This window comes from Lepidothrix coronata, unplaced genomic scaffold (genome assembly GCF_001604755.1).
Source record: "Lepidothrix coronata isolate B3197 unplaced genomic scaffold, Lepidothrix_coronata-1.0 Scaffold123, whole genome shotgun sequence".
In the NCBI taxonomy this organism is placed as follows: domain Eukaryota; kingdom Metazoa; phylum Chordata; class Aves; order Passeriformes; family Pipridae; genus Lepidothrix; species Lepidothrix coronata.
Genome location: NW_016690303.1, coordinates 1670187 through 1689009, shown reverse-complemented (window position 1 = coordinate 1689009; position 18823 = coordinate 1670187).

Genomic DNA, 18823 nt, shown 5'->3' with positions numbered 1-18823 from the left:
TTTACAATAGATCAATTTCTTCTCCCTCCAATAAAAGTTCAGAAGGGAAGAAGGAAGAGATCCTTTCTACTCTCAGAACAACAGTGTCTCTCCTCTTCCATACAGCAGCTGTAGCTGGACTGTTGCAGCTGGATCTCCTTCCATTACACACAAGAGGGGTCTCCTCTCACCCCCTCTCTCTCCTGTGGACTGCAATATCAGGGACAAGCTCGCGTCACCACGTCATATCATGAAGCGCAGGGGGTCTTCGTGATGGTCCCTTTCCTCAGGGGATTCACCCCTGAGTCAGAACGTCTCGGGCAGCTTTCAGTTGAAAGCCTTTGCCTCAAGAGTTCTATCAGAGCTCCTGTGTTCTGTTTCAGCTGCTGCCAGCTTGGCAGCATTCCGTCTGGCCATCCCAGTCCAGCTCTGGGATGTCTTGAGCTTCTTAGATCCTCTCTCCGGTGCATGCTGCACTCCAAGACTCCTCTCAAATAGGAGTCCATCTCCTCCTCCTCTCTAGGAGGTCTCAGAGGGGTTTGGGGGGTTTGTTTCAGTTCTTACCCCAAACTCTCTCTCTCTGTAGAGCCCTGCTCTGTCTCTCTCCGTTAGAGATCTCTGTGTCTTCCTGCTTGGCTGCAAGCCATCTCTGCTGCATCCCATCTCTTTCTGTCTCTCTGCCACGTTTTTCTGTCCACTGCTGCTCTGCTGCCGCTTTTAGTGTCTCCTGCTGCCCACTCACAGTGGAGAAAGACTCTCAGCTTCTCAGTCACAGACTCTGGTCCAGTTTAATACTGTTTCTGAGTTTCTATGACTCCAGCTGGGGGCTGGGGGGTCGTGGCTCCCCAGAGGGGCTCTTGCCCCTTCTCCTCATGGCTTTACAACATGGCCACTTCCCAAAAACTACAACATCCTTCTTTTCCGGTCTGGTTGTGAAATGTTTATATTTTGCAGGAGCGCTGATTGGTTCAACCCCAAGGGACACCACCCCCTTGGGGGTTACCATTTTTTTAACTCCAGGGGGAAAACTTTTTTTCCCCCACCACACCCAGGCTCACTAAAGATGAGCCTAGGGGTGGCATACCTGGGATGGAGGCAAAACCATCAGCCCATTTGAAGTGCATCTACACCAATGCACTCAGTATGGCCAGCAAGCAGGAGGAGCTAGAAGCCACTGTACAGCAGGAAAGTTATGATGTAGTCACTATCACAGAAACATGGTGGGATGACTCTCACAACTAGAGTGCTACAATGGATAGCTATAAGCTCTTTAAATATTGTACAAGTGGCTGGCAAGAGTCTCATGCTTTCTGACCCTTGTACTCATGGGTGACTTCAACTTGCCAGTTGTCTGCTGGAAATACAGTGCAGCAGAGAGGAAGCAGTCTAGGAGGTTTCCAGAGTGTGGAAGAGAAACTCCTAAAAAAACTGGTAAATAAACTTTCCAGAGGAGGTGCTCTAGTAGACCTGTTTTTTCTGAACAATGAAAGACTGGTGGGTGATGTGGTGGTTGGTGGCCGTCTTGGACATAGTGACCAGGAAATGGTAGAGTTTTCAGTCCTGGGTGAAGTAAGGAAGAGAGCACCAGCAGAACTTCCACCTTGAACCTCCAGCAAGCAGACTTTGGCCTACTTAGGACATTGATTGACAAATTCCCTTGAGAGTCAGGGGACTTTCCTGAAGGGCAAACGACTCCAAGAGTGATGGGTGTGCTTTAAAAAGGAATTGTTAAATATTCAGGAGTAAGCTGTCCCCACGTGTGTAGAAAGACAAGTCATCAGGAAAAAAAGACTGGCCTGATTAAACAGAGAACTGTGCTGGAATTTGGGGAAAAAAAAGAGAATCTATCATCTCTGGAAGGAGGGTCAGGTAACTTGCGAGGACTACAAGGATGATGCAAGGTCATGTAGGGAGAAGATGAGAAGGGCCAAAGCCCAACTAGAACTTGATTTTGCTGCTACAGTTAAAGACAACAAAAAAAGTTTCTATAAATACATTGGCAGCAAAAGTAGGGTCAAATGCAGAGAGTAGTGCAGTGTCAGGGAATGGGGAAAAGGTAGAGGTACTTATTGCCTTCTTTGCCTCAATCTTCAATATTGAGACCAGTTTCCTCAGGATACCCAGCTCCTAGAGCTAGAAGTTGGTGATGGGGAGATGAGTGAAGCCCCCATAACCCAGGAGGAGATGGTTACTGACCTGCTATGCTAATTAGACACTCCCAAGTCTAAGGGCCCTTATGGTATCCACCCCGAGTAATGAGAAAACTGGTGAAAGAACTTGCCAAACCAGTATTTGACTGGAAATTAGCAAAGGTAATGCCCATCTACAAGAAAGGTCAGAAGGATGATCTGGGGAACTACAGGCCTGTTAGCCTAACCTTGGTTCTGGGAAAGGTTACAGAAGAGTTCATCCTGAGTGCCATTACACAGCACATGCAGGACAACCAGGGGATCAAGCCCAGCCCACATGGATTTATGAAAGGCAAGTCCTGTTTGACCAACTTTGTCCTTCTATGACAAAGTGACCCTCTTAGTAGATGAGGAAAAGACTGTGGATGTCATCTATCTAGACTTCAGTAAAGTGTTTGACACTGTCTCCAACAGTATCCTCCTAGAAAAACTGGCTGCTCATGGCTTGGATGGGTGGACTCTCCAATGGCTAAAAAACTGAGCCCAGAGAATTATGGTGAAAGGAGCTAAATCTAGTTGGCAGCCGGTTGCTAACGGTGTTCCCCAAAGCTCAGTTTTGGGGCTGGTTCTGTTTAACATTTTTATTGATGACGTAGACATGGGAATTGATTGCACCCTAAGTAAATTTGCAGATGACACTAAGTTGGGTGGGAGTGTTGATCTGCTTGATTGTTGGAAGGCTCTGCAGAAAGACTTGGACAGACTCTATTAAGGGCTTAGCACAACTGCATGAGGCGTAATAAGGCGAAGTGCTGGGTCCTGTAGTTGGGTTGCAGCAATCCCATGCAGCACTACAGGTGCTACAGTCACTGTAGGAGTGACCTGAGAACTGTTCAGGAGAAAGGGACCTGGGAGTTCTGGTTGACAGCCAGCTGAACATGAGCCAGCAGTGTGTACAGGTGACCAAAATGGCCAATGGCATCTTAGCCAATATCAAGAATAGTGTAGCCTGCAGGAAGTGATCATCCCAACCTGCATTTGGCATTGGTGAGGCCACACCTTGAGTGCTGCATTCAGTTTTGGGTCCCTCCCTTTAAAAAGGACATTGAGGTGCTGGAGTGTGTCTAGAGAAGGGCAATGTGGTGGTTTGATCTTGGCTTGACACTAGGTGCCCACCCAGACACTCTATCACTCCCCTTCCCAGCTGGATAGGGGAGAGAGTAAGATGGAAACAACCCCTGGGTTGGGATAAGGCAGTTTGTTAAAACCAAAGCAAAACAAAAGCTTGCGTGGGCAAAAACGAAGCAAAAGATAATAAGATTTATTCTCTACTTCCCATGGGCAGCAATGGTCGGCCACTCCCAAGAAGCAGGGCTTTGGTATGCATAATGGTTCCTCAGCAGGCAACCATTGCAGACAATGAATGCCTGCCTTCCTGCTCCTTGCCTTAGCTCTTATATCTGAGCTGATGTCATATGGTCTGGAATATGCCTTTGGTGAGTTTGGGTCAGTTGGCCTACTTGTGTCCCCTCCTAGGATCTTGCCCTCATTTGAGGAAGGAATGTTACAGTGCTGATGCTGTGCTCAGCAGTAGCCAAAACACCGGCGTGTTATCAACACCTTTCTAGCTACCAATACAAAGCACAGCACTGTGAGGGCTACTGTGGGGAAATGAACTCCAGCTCAGCTAGACCCAATAAAGGCAACAAGGTTCATGAAAGGTCTAGAAAATATATCTTACGAAGAATGGTTGAGGGAGGTGGGTTTGTTTAGTCTTAAGAAGAGGAAGCTCAGAGGGAACCTCATTACTCTCTACAACTACTTGAAAGGAGATTCTAGCGAGATAGAGACCAGTCTCTTCTACTGCACCTGCAGTGAGAGGACTAGGTGAAATGGCCTTAAACTGAGACAGGGGAGATTCAGATTAGATATTAGAAAAAACTTTTTTCACTGTTAAGATGGTCAGGCATTGGAATAGGTTGCCCAGGGTGAGTCATAATCTCTGGAGGTGTTTAAGAAGCTTCTGGATCTGGCACTGAGTGATATGTGTTAGTATTTTAGGTTACATTGGTAGTGCTGGGTGGACGGTTGGATCCAATGATCTTAAAGTCTCATCCAACCTTGATGTTTCTATGACTCTAAATACAAGCAAAGGGAGAGTCAATTTAGAAGTAGAAGAGAAAAATGATTTCTCATAATTTAAATGGCCTCATGTTAAGTTGAAAATTTCCAGTACATTTCTTTCTTCATTTATTTCTAAAATAAGAGCCTGTTGTACAATAGTCAGCCTTTCAATGACATCACAGATCAACCTCACAGAATCACTGGATGCTTTTGAAAATCTACCTGCATGTTTGTGGTACTTATAACACAGGATGCTCAGTGTTACCTGCTACCTTCTTCCCTCTTTGAGTCTTCTCGTTCCCCTGCCTGCTACTGGGGTCCCATCTGCTGTGCCAGAAATGGTTATAGAAGAAAGAAGAATGAGCAAAAGGATAGACTAAAAAGATATGTCTTCAAATGGTCTCTACTGACTCAGATTTCCAGCATGATGGTATTTCAGCAAACACAGTCTGAAAGCATAAAACTTCTAGTAGGCTAGAGGTCCCTTGGGATCTACAAGACATCTGAAATGTCTTCTGCATGCTATGGCTCAAGAGGTGTAGCTTTCCGAAGAGATGAAATGTTTTATATTTCAAGTTATGGAAATATAAAACAAACATAGAACTAAGTACAGTTCACAAGTGCATTCAAGCACTTCTGGGATTGGTCCTGGTCAGTGGAGTGAAGGGGCAAGTTTGACTGAAGAACTTGACTGCGTGCTTTACATTAAAGCACATTCTGCAGCTGCTTAACTGGCAGGTTGGCACGAAAAGTATATTGCTCAGACAGATCTGCTTTTGATTTCTGATTTGATTTAGACAAGTCTAATACACTTTTGACATGTTGCTTTTATTTCTAATTGTTTCTGACTTATTTCTGACTCCCTATTCTACTCTGTCTTGGTGGCTATCAAGAATGCAAAAAAATTCATTTTACTTTCAATGAATAAATGACTTTAATGGCCTAAGTCAATAGCAAAATGGCAATATACTGGAGCCAAAAATAATGTCGTTGCCTTTCTTGATACTATACACTTTTAGGAGGTATAGTTGAGGATGCTAGGTGTATAACGTAAATTAAGCTTGGATTTTATATTACAACATGATGCACACAGAAAATTTCTATAGCATTGATTTTGAACAGAAAAGGTATAATATATGGCCATTCTTAAGTAATCTGGTGAACTGTTTTTAATCTGTCAAGAGGTGGATTTTGTTACTTCATTCTTTAAATAAATGGAGTCATTTGTGAGTAAGAAGCCTTGCATCATTAGTGGCTCAGTGCTCTATTGATTCACCTTGCAGTGGATGTTTGACTCAGAAAAAATACTCTTGAGTGAACAAAAGGAGATATTAATGCTGTCTTTCTCGAGGGGAGGATGGTACCACATCTTAGCTGGTTTTAACTCTTCATGGTTCTCAGTGCTTCATGAACCATTCAGTATTACTGCTGCCCAGTGCCTATGGACTGCATTTCTTATGCATCTTCAACAGTCTACCTTGTTGCCGTGGGAGTTAGGTGCTGAAAAAATCTCCCGGAGCAGTTAATTAGGGGTGAGATAAGAAAGGGTTTGTTATGCCAAGGCAAAGATGTTACAAGACGCCCACCAGCCGTGCCTGAGATGTTACATTTTATAATACCATCCATCCAATCCCAGATGTGTCCACCCTGTGGCCTTTACTCTGGACTGCCCCGAGTCCACCCCCTGAAAATGGGTCTGGGGTGTGTTTCAGGACCCTCTGTTCATCCCATCTTTGTCTTCATCAGAGCACAAAGGGTACATAGTCACCCAATTCTTGACCGTATTCTGTGGTTTAGGCCCTGATATGCTGTTCTGCCAACAATCTAGGCCTTGCCTTGACAAAACACTAAACATTTCTACTGGATTCGGGGGTAGGAGTGATATAGGGAGCATAGAATGGAGTAAGAGCATTAAGGAATGTGTAAACAAGGGTGCTACAGGGAAAGGGATGCTGCTTTTAGAGTCTATTTCCACTACTTATAAAACTTACAAGTATTAGAAAAATAAAAACCCTTAGGGGCTTAAGGCATCAACCTCCAGCTGACTCACTGTGTAGAGTGTGAATGCAACTTGCTGCCTTAGCTTCCATAAAGCTGGAGGGTCCCATCTACATGGCATCTGAGACAAGATGTCTCTGCTGACATTAGCAATTTTGCAAGACCTTGCTCTATAGCAGACAGCCCCTCCTGCATTTGTACCATGTACTGCTTACCTGCCTGTCAAATAAGATCCTTCTAATTTCAGTCCTCTCAAATTCTTCTCATTGCAAGGCCAAGGCATGTAGCAGCCTCACAGTAGCTGGGAACTGGAAAAGCAGAGCAGGAATAGGATGAAAAGATGTTTCAGCTATATCCTATTCCTTCTTGTCCTGTCCCTATATGCATAATGGAAAAACAGCTCCACCACAGGTGAATACCTTTGGAAAGCTATCTGTGCTTGATCTGTGCTCCATCTGAACTATTAACAAAAACGTCATATATATTTTAGGCATAAAAGACAAGGGTAGAGCCCCTTGTGTCTTCTCTCCATGCATTGCGACTGTCGCTCTTGTTACTACAAACCCCAGGTGAAAACTCTAAGCACAACCCAAGATTTGTCTCCTTTTGCTGAAAGTCTTTGCAGCACCTAGCCTAGACAACTCATTGTTGCCTGTGTGCCATGACTGTTATGGTTGGAGCACCACTAATCCCAGCAACATGTACTGTCTCTTGGCCTTTTTACAATGCTCTGCAGAGCAGTGCATAGCCCTTTGCCCAGGCTGAGCTGAGATTTGAGTTCCACTCTGAAGTTATACATAGTTTTGAACTGTATGTATTTTAAGAATTGTGAAAGTCTGGAGTTAGAACTTAGGGTTCTAAGACAGTGAAACAGAATCAATATTATCTAAAACCACTGCTGGTTCTAAAATTGCAAAGTACCCTTACTTTTAAGCATCCCAGTGTCTGAAACCAAATGTTGCCAAGCCCTCACCAGCTTTGCTTGTTTGAGAGCAGAGTTACTTAATATCTGTAACAGCGCACAGAATCAGAAAAGCATAGCATAGCTTTTGGTAGGCTTGTGAATCTACATTAGTGTTTCCAATCTGATTCTGTGGCTGCGGAGAATGGAGCTGTCAGCAGCAGGGGAAGAAGTATCTATCTGGAGGGGAGAATGCCAGAACAGACAATATTACAGCTTTTACTGCACACAAGCCTCATTTAAGTGCTTCTCCCATGCCTAGACACTGTTTGCTTTCATTTCCTCTGCAGGCAAAAGCAGATATATTCAAGATGTTTCATTATTACCATTTTCCTACAGATTCATTGAAGAAAACCCAGGACCTGTAGTATATTTCCACTCAGTGAAGGAAAGGTAGTGTTCCAAACCACCTTTGTACCCCCAGGAGCTGTATGGGCTCCCATGCCTCAGTTTAGAACTTCTTAAGCCAGGTCATAGGCAGCCTTACCAGAGGGGATGCGTTACTGTGTCTGTTGGTCACCAGTGCAAGGGAGCTAATTGGGAACATCAAGTTTGGAGGCAGGCTGGGCTGCAGTGATCATGCATTGCAGTCCTGAGGGGTATGGGTGAAGTAAGGTGTAAGGTTAGATCCCTGAAACTTAGGAAAGCAGACTTTCAGCTCTTCAGGAAGATAGTCAGTAGAATCTTCAGGGACAAAGGGGTGGAACGGACCTGGCAGATTTTTAAGGAAGTCTTCCAGAGAGCACAAGGGTTAGCAATCCCCAGGAGCAAGAAATCAGGCAAGGAAGGCAAGAGATCAGCATGGTTGAGTAGGGAATTGCTAGTCAAACTAAAGGGAAAGCAGCAAATACACAGACAGTGGAAAAAAAGGACAGGTAACCCAGGAAGAGTATAGAGATGAAGTTAGCTTGTGAGGAAGTGAAGATGGAACTTTACCTGGAAAGGGATACAAAGAGTAACAGGAAAGGCTTCTACAAGTATGGTCAAAGAAGGTGTACCCCTGCTGATGAACAACACTGAAAAAACTGGTAACAATGGAAAAAACTGAAGCACTCAATAACTTTTTTTCTCAGTCTTCAATGGCAACCTCCTTGCCCACACATCTCAAGTGGATGGACAGAAGGACGGGGACTGGGGGAGCCAAGTATCTCCCATTTTAAGTAAAGATCAGGTTCAAGACCACTTGAGGAACCTTAATGTACCTAAGTCTATCAGACCCAATGAAATGCATCCCAGAGTTCACAGGGAATTGTCTAATGTAGTTGCCAAGCCACTTTCCATATTTGAAAAGTCCTGTCAGTCAGGTGAAGTCCCAGGTGACTGGAAAAAGAGGGCCTACAAGAAAGATGGAGAGGAAATATTTACAAGAGTATGTAGTGACTGGACAAGGGGGAATGGCTTCAAACTGAAAGAAAGTAGGTTTAGGTTGGATATTAGAAGAACTTCTTTACTGTGAGGGTGGTGAGGCACTGGAACAGGTTGCCCAGATATGTTGTGAATGTCCCATCCCTGGAATTGTTCAAGACCAGAATGGATGGATCTCTGAGAAACCTGGTCTAGTGAAAGGTGCCCTCCCTATGGCAGGGTGATTGGAACGAGATGATCTTTAACGTCCCTTCCATGACTGTATGATCTATAGCCAGGTTTTTCTAGTAACCTGGCTCAGCTGCTGGACCAGAGTGCTGACAAAGCAGAAAAAGCTAAAATCACTGGTGCATCTCTCTTGTCTTTTAAGTGAGACATCATTGGTATCATGACTTCTAGGACCACAAACCACTCCCATAGGATTTCTCTTTATGCATGGCACATGGAAGGAGCTAAAGATAGCAAGGATCACTGTAAATCCAGTATTTCGTAATTTTGGAGATCTTTCCTTTGTCACCTTAATGACCTTTTACTGTGGTTTTCTTGAATGTTCTGTGTGGTGCTTACACAGAAAAGTGGTTTTGTGGGTTTAGCCTTTATTGAAATGAAGTGTTTGCATCACACTGGCAGCTTGTATCACAAGAAGTCAGGCTGCATTTCCCAGCACACTGACCAGTACTAACAACAGCTCGAGAATACATTTCAATTAAACATCAAAGCTTCAAATCAGCTTATACCTGGACAGGATTTAGCAGTGCCTGACCAGAAAAGCAGCTAATAAAGATGTATTTCTGAATAATATTATTAAAAGCTGAGCAGATGCAAATTCCCAGTTTGGCTCTTTTGCCCACAAGTGCAATACAGGACAGAAACTACGTGCAGAGAGGAGGAAATGGTCTTTTACACAGTATGTACAGGAGGGCCAGTGTGCCTGTGAGATTCCCAAATGGGCAAGTACGTGCTAGGAAGATATCCATCTTCTCAGCTCCTTTTCAAAGATGAAAAGATGTTTTATGATTATTTTATAACGACAGTAGCAGGCTGGTTTGGGTTAAAAAAGGAGCACATTGCTAAGGAGTTTTCTGCCTTTCAGCAGAAAAGCATTGTAATAGAAGAAAGACATTGTAATCAAGCATTGAATAGAAGAAAGACATTGAGGTGCTGGTGTGTGTCCAGAGAAGGGCAATGGGGCTGTTGAAGGGTCTGGAGCACAAATCTTATGAGAGGTGGCTGAGGGAGCTGTGGCTGTTTCCCTCAGGGGGAAACTTATCACTCTCAACAACTACCTGAAAAGAGGTTGTAGCCAGGTGGGGGTCAGTCTCTTCTCTCTCGTAACAAGTGACAGGATGAGAGGAAATGACCTCAAGTTGTGCCAGGGAGAGTTTACACTGAATATTAGGGGAGAAAAAAATCAGAGAAGGGGCTGAAGCATTGAAACAGACTGCCCAGGAAAGTGGTGGGATTATCGTACCCGGAAGTGTTCAAAAAACCTGTGGCTGCCACACTTGAGGACGTGGTTTAATGGTGATCATGGTAGTGGTGCTACATTGACCGTTGGACTTGATGATCTTAGGTGTCTTTTCTAGCCTTAAAAATTCTATGATTCCATGATTGTATCCTGCAGATCAATGATTGTTTACATAGGAGTTCATAGAGTCCTTCCTCCTCTTTGGGAACGCTCATCAGCTTTGTGTGGCAGTGCTTGGATTGTAGATGTAAGTGTGATCTGAGAAGTTAGTGGTGATGTACAGTATCAGCATTTAGTGACATTCAGATGCCAACAAGCAGAGCTGTTGACAATTCCCATGACACTGTCAGGTCTGCAATCAGACTCTGTAACTGGAGAAAATAGACACAATATTTTTAAGGCTCTTGTATATAAGAGAATGAAAAGAAGTAAGAGGAGCTTTCCATTACAAAAAAAGAAAAGTTTTTCTAGGTCTTAACAAAACACTTACTTAGTATTTGGCATCTTACTGCCATTTAGCTAACCTGCCAAAGCTGATCATCATGCTGACCATTCAGAAAATTGTTTTTAAAATATAGGTTTCTCTCTTACAGAAGCCATTTTGAAAACCCAAAATGATTTTTGGAAAAAATAGCTTGAGCTTTACAAGTTAACCTAAGTCCACATCAAATTACCTTGTAGGAAATGCTAATCAGGTAAGCAACTAATGACCACCTAATCATTAAAATTTCCCATTAAATATTAAAAGATAAGGAATCACAGCTATTTTTCACTTGAAATTTGATCAAAACTTAGTAAAGAATGAGTCAAGAAGGGCCAATTCTTCAGGCCAACTGCTTTTGACCCTTCTGCCCTGCATTGTCTTGTACCTTATGTTGTGCCTTACATAGAGAGAGCATGAAAATACTTTCTGCTATAAGTTTTGGTCATGTAACTAGCAAGTAATCTCAGATACAAGCCCTTAAAAGTGTCAGGAATTCTCTGAAAGAAAAGTGATGGAGATAAGACAGTAGTCTGGATCTTTGGTTTTGGTCTTTTTTTAAAATTTTTTATGCTAATGGATTGACATATAGCTTAGAGATGTTTGTTAAGACCTCATTTTAAGTCTGGAATAACTAGAAATCATGAGTTCAGAAGCATTATTTTGGGCTTACATTGGTGTGAGTACAAAACAGGAAACCTTACTCTGTATTTTCTAAGAAGGTTTTTCTGTACTAAGGAATTAGGTGATACTGATATTTCAGATTCTCTTACTTTCTCTTTATCTTTCCAATAGAAACTCTCAAGCCCTGAAATTTAACACGAATTTATGCGTGTTTATTCTTGGTGGTGCAAAGCCATAGTAAATATATAGTAAAATATTCTTACACGACTTTAAATTTTTCTCAAATACATGCAAACCAGTCATAAAGTTCTTATTTATATCCATAGGAAATGCATATAAATATAGAGAGGACAATAGTTCCTCAAAGTGCTTGTGGGTTATAAATCAGACCATGTGGGACCAAATATCCATTGCACTACCTCAGCAGTTGCCTGAGTTGCAGAATAATTGGGTTCTAATTAAATTTTACTTTTGGAGAAAAGCTGCTAAAAATTAAATCTTAAGAGCTTTGTGTTTCAAGCTGAGAACATGTTGGCAAATGTTCCTTGTAATAAGCCTGTTAAAAATCCATTTATTCATCTCATTTAGCCTCTGTAATTCCCACAGAAGCACAAAACCAACAAAGAACAACTGAAAACTAAACTCAGGTGTCCCATGTGATGGTTTCCATTAGGATTGTTAGAAAAATTGAAATTCTTCCCAAGAAAAGAAATTATACAAAAAAATCTCAACAAGTTCCTCTTGAAAATGTCACATTTTAGGTGAAAAAAAAAAATTAAATCTCTTAAGAAAAATTACAGTACTACTTCAATCTAAGCAAAAATTAATGGTTTTGAGGAGAGGAACACAAACTGCCCAATTCAAACTCTGGCATAAATCTTAGATCTAGAGAACTGTTTGGCAGTCCCCATGAAGAAGTGATATACGCAAAAGGTCAAGTTTTAAAGGATCTGTCCTGTATACTGAGAATTTTTACCAGGGAATCACTTTTATATTAACTACATTACATGTGGCTTTTATTTAATGTGAAAGATATCATTATGAACAAGCACAACACAGTAATTTGATGGAAAGACAGAAGGTAAAAGTGGTTATTCCATCAGTCTGTCCACTGAAAATAAAGATGTCTTCTGACACAGTTTAATATCAGACACTGCACAAGTGAAGCCATGGCACATCAGAACACTTCAGTGTTTTCCGAGAGCTTGCACAATGGCAGAACCAAGAGAAAGTTTTAGTGCAAAAGCATTTTCTCTTTTTACTGCATACCCTGCAGGCAGAGCCCTTGGGTACACCCTTCAGTCATGTCAAATAGATTAAAACTTTCCTTTTTTGTAGCTGTCTTTCACAAAATCTTGTTGGATCAATGGTCGTGTGCAGTACTCATAAAGAATAAGAGAAAATGTCAAGTCTATGACTTTTTAGTTCTCCTGTGTTTTCTAAAATGTGGCAAATAAAGCCACATAACATATGACAAGTGAGTAGAAAATACTATAGGTCGTGTAATCAACTGAAGAATGCTGATTTTGCAGTGCATCTGTTTTGCACTTTCATTGCTAAGTGGCAAATAAATTTCAAAGGATACAAAAACCCCTCACAAACCATACATACATAGCAGGGAACCAGAATAAATCACATACCTGCTACTGCTGAGTAGACACTACCATAGGCCTGCTGAGGGCTTCCATACCCTTCAGAGAGTGTGTTGCCTTATGGCATTTGTCTAAAGTGGGGATGGCTAACAGCACAGCGCTCATCAAGAAAATGGACTTGATAAAACCCCACAAAACCAGACCACTATTAGTCTGTTGATAAATCAACTACGATATTATATTAATTTCATGTTAATGAAGCTAAAGTAAAAGTTAACATTGTGCTTCATCGCGCTGTAATCATTCATTCAAATATAGGCTAGACATCTAACACTGATGTGTAATTTACCTTCTACAGAGTGTGCTGCAGTGTATATGTCTATGCTCTCATCTAGAGTAATGCACAGCCTGAATGCCTGGATGTTTATACAGTCTTGCAACTAGAAGGAAGCTTTTTGCTATCCAGTCATAAACGAACCCACTCTGTTTTTCTGTACGCAGTCCTTCCTCATTGTAATCATCAGAACTGTTGCAAAGAAGGTGATCGAAATCCTTCCTGCTTTTCAGGACTCATTAACAGAAGAATGCCATTATCTGCAAAAATGGTGTTTGCCAGAAGAGAAAGGCATAACCTTTGTAAGACCAATGCTAAAAGCAGAAGTGGTTGAGTATCTCAGAGAACACTGTACCAGTACCATAGTGCATGCTTCACTGACTGCCCTAAAAAAACACCTCCCTTCCATGTCTGGAAAAGACGGCTTGATCAGTCCTGCAGACTTTCTTGTGCAACTGAATAGCTGCTCAGCATGCCCAACAAGTTGGACATTACACATGTTCTTATGAGAGCACTATGGTGGCATGCTCATCAAGGAGGAGGAATTCCTCTGACATCAGATGAGGAAATAATGAAAGAAGACAATAAGAAGGTAGCAGAGAAGAAGCTCCTAAGGTCTCCCAAAATAGGAGACATTACTCTGAAAATCTGACTTGGTTTCACCAAGTCCAGGGGGAAACATACTTCAGAGATTTCACTGTATTTTCTTAGGGTATGGGTGACTAGAACAAGTCAATGCCATAGATGTATCTGCACATCTTCCTCCTAGGGGAGCCCTTTCTAAAGGAAGATACATGGGTAAAGTGTCACATAAACAGAAAGGAAGAATTGGGTAATACATCCCTAATCAGTGATTTTGAACAGAGTTGGAGCTTCTTTTGCTTCCTTTCAGCAGGCATTTCTAATTGTGTACTGCAATGTAATGTACACACAAGGATTTTCCATTCTGTCAGGCATTCTGATTGTTCACACCATGAGAAACATCTGGACAATTTCATATGCTGCAGTTTGTGCTGTGGCAGTTAAGAGAGCTATTTTTTCTCTTCTTATTTAAATTTGGTGAGTTTTTCAACTCCACAAGGGAAAGAAAAAAACCCAAAGCTGGAAATGAATCTTTTATACAGTAATATCATTATAGAAATGTCTTAAAAAAAAAAAAGGAAGAATGTTATATTCTTAGTCTGTTTTTACACCCCCAGGCTACAGTGATAAATAACACTTTGCTTTTCCTCTCCTTCCCCATTCCTGTGGCAGTTAGTGTTGTTCTTTCTGAAAAAACTCCACGGTGTAAATAATAAGACAAACCCACTTTTGCTATGGTGGGAGTTGAAGACAGAACACTAACTTGAAAAATCAATGGTCCTCATAAGATTATAGTTTTATGGATGGGGAAACAAGACATCTGAGACCAGCCTTTAAGTCTTAGGAGGTAATATATGAGACTTCACAGACTATACAGAACTAACTTTACCTACAAGAAGTTTATGGTACTTAGGAAGGAAAATTACTTAAGATGTTTACAGATTAGTCTGTAATATGCTGGAGGATGTAGCAAGTCCCAAAGTCATGTGCTGATATGAAGCTGGGATAGAGGTAGGACAAGAAAATGCCTAAAAATACAGACATTCTTGCAGTACCAGTATGCCTTTCAGGAAGAAATAACACAATAACATTAAGGCTGGTCTCTAAAACTTACCACATATATGGAGTTCTAGTAAAAAGGAAACTTCTCTTTTTAGTGATTATCTTAAAAAAGAATGGTAGGTCATTGTGGTAGGACCCTTACTGTGATTTGGAGGAGCACTTTAATAGAGGTATGACAGAGAGAGTGGGAAGTAGCTGAAAAAGTAAGTAAAAGGACCATAAAACACCATTATTTATTTTTAAAAGTAAATCCCGACATCCTGTATTGACAGAAGAGGCCTTACATCTGTTTTAAAAGCCTTACTGAAACAGGACATTGCTACTTTACTCTGAGCAGATATTGGAAATTTCAAGGGCAGATCATGTCTGGAAAAATTCTCAAACTATTGTATAAAGCAAAAGCTATCTCAATACCTTCTTTCCAGTTTTTACATTCAAACACTGCCTGAGAAGCAGCAGACTTCTAGTGTGTGAATGTGCCTTTTGTGCTGACTGAGCCAGCTTGACCTTACTTCAAAAAAACAACCTTAGGAGCATTAGGAACCACAGTACATTCCCATCATGAACACCAGCTGAGCAGTCCAGCCATGAGGACAATTTGTACTCAGGGTACTCAGGCATGCAAGATATGAAGGCTGCAATGTGCTGGTGCTTTGGTCCCTCCTGGAACTGTGTGGGCAGGCAGAGTAGACCCTACACTCCCTACAAACCTCGTCTATAACTTCTCTTATGCACAGACTGGAACTGCTGATGGATATGCTACACCTCCACTAAATCCCTTATACATACACCTGATAGTCACAGGCTGTAACTCTGCATGAGTTACATTGCAGGAAAACAGAGTCATAGCCTGGACATATTTGGACAAGACTCCAAATACTCCCTCAACACACTGACACACACAAGTACTGATAAGAATTAATACTCAATGGATTGTCCTGGTGAAAATTATGAAGAGCTGCAAATCTAATCAGAACTGTTAATTTAAATATTTATGTGTTGGGTCTGTGTGCTTGTATAACTGCACTCTCTAGTCATATATACAGTCTCAGGCAGGTTTAGGTGTGTTATAGCGCACGTTGCTGCTGAGATGTTCCACTGGTCCAGCATGACGAACATGGACACGATAATTACAAAGCATTGTAGAATGGTTTGGGTTGGAAGGAACCTTAAACAGTTCCAATCCCTGCCATAGGCAGGGACCCTCTCACTAGATCAGGTTTCTCAGAACCCTGTCCAACCTGTTCTTGAACACCTCCAGGTATGGAGAGTACACAACCTCTCTGGGTAACCTGTTCTAGTGCCTTACCACTGACACAGTAAATAATTTCTCCGTAATATCTAATATAAACCTACCCTCCTTCAGTTTAAAGCCATTCCACCCTTAACCTATTGCTACATGCCCTTGTAGCAAGTCCCTCTCCAGCTCTCTTGTAGGTCCACTTTAGGTATTGGAAAGCTGCTATAAGGTGTCTCCAGAGCCTTCTCTTCTCCAGGCTGAAGAACTCCAACTCTCTCAACCTCCCTTCATAGGAGAAGTACTCCAGCCCTCTGGTCAACTTTGTGGCCCTCCTCTGGACTTGTTCCAGCAGGTCCACATCCTTAAGCTGGGGGACCCAGAGCTGGATGCCGTACTCCTGGGGGGATCCCACAAGAGCAGAATAGAGGAACAGAATTACCTTCCTCAACCTGCTGTCCATGGTTTTTTGATGTAGCCCAGGATGCTTTCTGTGCTGCCAGTGCACATTGCTGGCTCATGTCCAGCATCTCCTCCATCAGCCATCCCAAGCCCTTCTTGGCTGGGCTGCTCTTGATCAGTTCATCTGTATTAATACGGGGGATTGCCATGACCCAGGTGCATGTTTGCCTGGTTGAACTTCATGAGGTTTGCAGATGCCCACCTCCCAGGGTCCCTCTGGATTGCATCCTTTTCCTCCAGCATGTTGAGTACATGATGCAGCTGGGTGTTGTTGGCACATTTGCTGCGGGTGCACTCAAGCCCACTGTCCATGTTTTATACAAGGATGTTAAACAGCGCTGGAGTCGTCTTTTCCTGGCCATGATGTGTTTTAAGATGTGTCTTTCATTTATTTTCTTTTCTTTCTCTGACTTATCTATTTGTCTTGTAAATATGTGTGCATGCAGTACCTTTGAAGGTTCCTACTCTTTCTTGCTGTTTTAAGCATTAGCAGAATGGAACCAATGCTAAAAAAATAATGTCGTATTACCTATTTATGAAGTCTGAGTGTAAAGTTAGGCAAACATTTTCATTACATCCTACTCAAAGTATCTGCTTCATAACTCTTATTCTTTGTAAATGCTAAAACATAAATCATTTGCTTTTTGTATACTCTATGACCCTCAGTGATTTACCACTCAGGAAATAACAGTGCGAGGATTGAGAGCCTGAATTTTACTCATCTTACAGTTTATTTCTATAAGAACATTTTGTAAACTTAGATTTACTCTCTCCTATATTGAGCTAACAAGTAGATGTATCATTAAATTATATAAACATTTTTTAATGAAATATTTTAATTTTTTTTCCTTTTCTTGGCATGATAAATGCAATCTTACTTAGAACAAAAAAATGCTCTTCTGAACTACGCATCTTAGCTTTCAATTGAAAGTATCTTTGATAAACTGACAAAAAGTGTGTTCCTTGATTCTTCATTCCCTATCTGTAAAACTACTTCATAGTAAAACTATTTCATAGCTGTTAAGAAGGGTAAGAATGATATGCAGAAAGGTGGTTATTATGTAAAAAAAAAGGTGAAAAATCAAAAGCCTAATCCCAAGTTTGCATATATTAGCCTTAGTCCTCTCCCTTAATGACAATATTCATTACCTAGAACATGTAATACATAATATTTTCTCAGGTGGATCTTGTATTTCCAAAAACTCTCAGGAGTTCCCTTGTTCCCAGACTTCATGCTCATTCAGCTTTCGGCATATCTGTAATGACTGAAGAGGGTTGATTAGTACGTACTGTGGTACCTTTTCTAATTAAGGCTTTCTCTCCAAGGGTGTGAATTTCACATTTTGGTAGTAAGCCACAAAGGATTAAACTCTTTGTTGACACAGCTGAATGAGATTTGAGGTTACTTAATCCCCTAATGACTGGCCCTGCACATTTTTTGCCAGTTCACTTCCCCAGAATAGTATTTCATAATATTCAACCTCAAATACCTTTTTTTTTTTTTAATTTTTCAACATAGTACTTTTAAACAGAGTTGTTACTTTTTACTAGTTCTTGGCAGATATTCTGGCTCTGCAGAAAATGTAATCTGTTTTGACGCAGGATTTCCAAAATATTCCTGTACTCAGAAATGACCAAATATATATATTTCTCTCAAGTGATTAATCCTCTAGCTGTTTTCTTAAAGCCAATTCTTTTGTTATGCTTACGGTTTTTCATCAATATAAGCACAGGGAAGATTTTTCTTGGGAGGAAAATGAAGCTGAAGAGTCAACCCTGCAGAAAGAGAAATATTCTCTTCATTGGGCAGAGGAGTGCTCTTTTGGTGTGTCTACAACAATGTAATGGACCATAAGTAGCAGTGGCTCAGTCCATCACTTGTAAAGTGAAGTGGCTGCAACTCTCTAAGACATACAGAAGACTTTTATTTGAGAGGAATGTTCCCCAAATGCCATACTTGGGGTTTTAAAAGTCAGAAAATCATCACAGTAGGCACTAATGAGGTTAGTAGACAAGAAGTTGAAATGTATGCAGTGAGTTTCAACATCTAAATGTTATTCACTAATATACTCTACCAATCTACCACATTCTCTGGGGATCCACAATGAGTTTAAGACTCCTAATTCTCCAGTTAGCCTTGGGATTAACATGTTTCCATCCTGCCTTCCACCATTTGGTTTACCTTTTCTAAAATGTGTGTTCTACTAAACCTGTCAGGGAAGCCAATAATCCTAACAGAGCAGTTTTCACACACTGTACTGAATGCTGGAAAAAGAGGGCAATCTGCTTGTGGCCATCTTGGCTTTGGAGTAAATGACAAGAGCGAAAAGGATAGGAAGGAGAGAAGTGATTCCTTTGCTTGCCAGCATTACCTAGAATTAAGTAGGTGTTAGAAGATAAACCATCTGTGAAGAACAGGGAGGTG